Below are 4502 nucleotides of genomic sequence, written 5' to 3' on the forward strand. Positions count from 1 at the left end.
GAGCCTCATTTAATGTTTCATATTAAATGTATATATCGTATTATGATGAGGGGTGAATGAAATGTGGAATAAAAATTCATCCAGCCATCATAAATCATAATACTGACAGAAAGAATTGACATTTTCAGGAAATAATTTATGCTTTATTTTTTGTCACTATTCAGGCTTTTATAAGAATGCTGTCATTTTATTAATGTGGAGGAGCGAGGTAAGAGGCTGTGCAATCAGGTCTCTGCTTGTTACGATGAAGTTCATTCATTATTATTATTATTATTATTTTAAAGGCTTAATGACTGTGGAGCAATCATGGTGGAAAGGGTTAATGCCTCTAATCCAGACGGGATATGTCTCTCAGCACGTAATTTACACAGTTTCACTTTCGGGGATCAAACAGGGGAAGAAAGCGGGTGTCCTTGTTAGATATGGTCTCCTCAGGGCCTGGGTATGAGGGGTGATCAATGCCACTGAGGAGGAGGAGGAGGAGGAGGAGGAGGAGGCATCAACCAACTAACCATTCATTTTAATGAACATACCTGGAAAAACACTTCAGAAACTCATGATTGTTTCATAACAAGATTCACTCTGACAAAGAAACTTTAAGAAATACCGAGAAGCTTTGTCACTAAAATAACTACTAAGTTATTCCCTCAGGTTCACAGGTTAACACACATCACTGTCACACATCCTCAGTGATGCCATTTTTCTCCACTGTCCACTGAACGTCATCATCCACAAATCCACTCATGGAAACTCGTTCTCGTCCAAACTAGTCAAGTACAGCTACTGATTTGAGGCTGATCCAATAATGCACCTACATCTGTCCATATCACACCTAATCACGAGCCAGTAATTTGTGCATAACTCACTAATTTGGAAGGCTGCCATCATGTGACCGAGGAACAGTCCCGAGCAGTCTTGTAAGGAGACTTTTCCCAGGAGACACATGCTCGGAACTATGTGAAGTTTGAGTCATTTGTCCTCACCATGTTTTGTCTCAGTCAGAATCAGAAATACTTTATTGATCCCCGAGGGAGATCCAACAATCACCAACTTTCACCTGGGCTATCAGCATTCACCTCCTGTGTGACTGTAAAGCCGAAACCTGTTCTTCTTTCCTAAACCCAACCACATTCTACCATTATATTATTGCAACAGTGAAATTACATCTGCAGTTCTCTGTCTTTGTTATTTTTATTATGTTCTGTTGTTGTTTGTAATATTTATGATTGTTTTGTTCACTTAGACAATCAGTACTATTATTACTGTTTGACTGGTCATCAGTTACTTGAATCTGTCATCCATCATTGTGACTTCTGTCTTCTGTTGGCAGCTCAGTCGATGTGACGTATCGTCCACTGCGCAGAGGATTATGGGTCAGAACAGCCAGAGAAGCATGCTGGCTTTCATACTGCAAAATCAGACCAGATGAAGTAGAACATTCTAGTTTTTTTGGCGCACTGCATTTGACATCCTAAATCTTTTTCTGGCATACTATGTAGTATGGCAGTATGAGCACTGGAATCTCAGTGTGTTTTGCTGGTTCCTTCCTCCTGCAAATTCTCCTGAGTGCCAGCAGCTGCTGAACCTGATCTTTTTTTGACTAAATATAAACTTTAGATGATGTTCGGTTGAGGTGTATTGTTGCAACTAGCAACACACAAGCCTGTGACAGTGTAACGTTATGTTATTGAGCATTTTTAAGCAACATTTCAGCAGCTCATAGTAAGAACACGTGCCGCCCCAAAGTAACTAACGTTGTTGTTGTTGTTGTTGTTGTTGTTGTTGTTTTTTTTTTTTTTTACAATAAACAGAGACTAACGTTAGGTCAGTACCATGGTTTCTATTCAGTAATAAATACCCAGACTGCTTTGCCAGAGGAGGAAAATGGGACACACACCCGGCAGCACAGGAGCAATGTTGACTGATAGTCATGTCATCTTCAGTCTCTGTTTTATCCAGGCTCCAAAACATGTCGTTTTGCCTTGTTGTTAAAAGTTAACATCATGAATATTTAATTGCTTACTGCAGTCCTTGCTGTCTGCTGCGTGAAGCTATGTTGTGGAGAAAATATTGAATAGACACTGCAGCACCCTGCTAAACAGAACTGGCGTCGCCATGTTTCTTCTCGTCAAACTTGTCTGACTTAGCAACAGTAGCTAAGGGGGGCGGGACTTAGGATCGGTCAATTGGTCAACATGGGCGGCAAAAGGTAGCAGACAGTGCTCCAGAGAACATTTCCGCCCTTCTCAGCGCTCCAACACTTGCAGTGCCAAGGAGGATTGAAGCATGACACAACTGTTTAAACCATCGCCCACTGTTGGCACTGGGAAGATAGAAATTATGCTACAACAACAACAACAAAAAAGATACAGTATGTATTATCATCATGAATATTATCTTAAAAATGTTTATGTTCCCCAGGCTGACAGGAATGTTTTCAATTTCACATCTCTCAGTTTGTTAAACCAAATAAAATCACGCCTGTACAACCCACAATTCCTCATCCCAGACTTTCTATTTTCATCCTGTTTTCTATTAATATTGCTTTAACTTTGGTCAGTAAGCTATTAGCATACCTTAATGATGTCCTTCCTGTTTGCCTGTGTCTTAGTGGCACTAATCGCCCCTCATACAGAGGGCCCCTCGCATGCTGCAGGGGCCTCGTCTGACCCCCCCTCACCCATTTTGGTGATGGTACCTCGGCGTGAACAGGCGCCGCAGCCTTTTCCCAGGAACGAGAAGACAGGTGGACAGCTGTTTACTGAATAGACGCTCGTACTGAAGAGCTTAATTGAGCTTCATAGGGCTGATTAAAATGCAGAGAAAAATAATCATGATTATGGTAATTATTCTATTGTCTAATATGTCTTCCGGAGATGTGCTTGTTTGGTATCATACCTGCAATATGTTGAAGGCCCTGAAAAATAAAAACAGAAATCTTTTTGTGCTATTGGAGCGAACACCACAGCTATCATTATACCAGAAAAAGTGTGTAATTGTTTTAATTTCTGTTGCTTAAGAGACATTCTGCAGTGAGCTGGCTGCATCATAATAACATCTTATTAAAGGCTGCAGAAGAAATCGTCTTTGAGTTTGACCTAAATGATCATTCAGGGTAGTGCTTTTAGAGTAATGTATATGATGGTGTACAGAACTCAAATAGTTATTAGTATAGGCTGCATGCTAATGTGTATTAAAGAAAACAAAGAAGGATAAATCCTCTCATCTGATTACACAGCTGTGGGCTGAGGACACTGAGATCATTGCTTATTTATTTTGGAGATATGGATGTTTTATGCAATCTGAAACTATATGTGTTACTTTCATTTTTCTGTATCTGTACTTTACTTGAGTTTTTATATTTCTGTCAACTTTCATTTTTACTCCACTGTATTTTCCCTGAGCATCTTTGAAAAAAAGTGAAATAGGGAAGGAAAGGAGGAAGGAAATACAGAGGGAGGAAAGGATGGATGGACAAATGAAAAAATATGAGGGAAGGAAAACTGAATTTTGGTGTAAAAAAAAAGATCTCTTTTTTCTTTCATTTCATTCATTTTTTCATTTATTTATTTATTTATTGAATTGGGACAGTGCACATTAATCAACATTAATGCAATAAACATCAGTGTAAATGTGCCAGACTTAGCACAAACGCTAAATTTCACCCATAGTCCCAAGGCAGGCACCTACACAGCACAGACACAGTAAGACTTTTAAAAACCTCACAACTACAAATCATACCATAGACAATTACAGAACAAGACACAGGCAGACAATATCAAACTAAGTGTAATGGGCGCCCCATTTTTAAAGTTGGTGTACATGTACGAAGAAATAAACTTCATAATTCTCCAAATTCTGACCACTTGCTTTTTAATTAATAGCATTTAAATGCACTTTTACTTCCAATACTGAAGTACATTTAATATTATAAAATTAGTTTTGATACCTACATACAGTAAATATCAGATACTTCAAGACTTTTACAGAAGTAATATTTTAACAGCTGACTTCAACTTCTACTTAAGTCATTTTCTGGGAAGATGTCCGTACTTCTACTCAAGTACGGCCTTCTGGTACTTCAACATCCTTCTATGCATACATTTTTGTGACAGAATAAGACCCTTTCACTAAAGGAATATGTGTGGAAATGTAGAATTAAAAGTGATTTTGCAGACAAAAAAAGAAAAGAAAAAACAACCCTGCATCTGACCCCAGTTTTTGTGCAAACCTTTATATACACACAATTTCCCATTTGCCTTCAATAGAATGTGACATGTAAATCAACAAGGCCACATTACGCTCTTGACCTCATCACCTAACTTCTTTACACGCAGTCCTTGAGCAAGGTACGGCATGGGAATGGTGCTGATCAGCGCCCCGGGCTACACAGGGTTGTTCTAAGCAGCTGTAGCCTCCTGTGGCTCAGCCTCCAGCTTGTATGTGATTGTTGTCCATAACAGCGCTCTGGAGGTGAACATAATGGGTTAATAGGCTCCCTC

The sequence above is a fragment of the Epinephelus fuscoguttatus genome, linkage group LG8 (assembly GCF_011397635.1).
Source record: "Epinephelus fuscoguttatus linkage group LG8, E.fuscoguttatus.final_Chr_v1".
NCBI lineage: Eukaryota > Metazoa > Chordata > Actinopteri > Perciformes > Serranidae > Epinephelus > Epinephelus fuscoguttatus.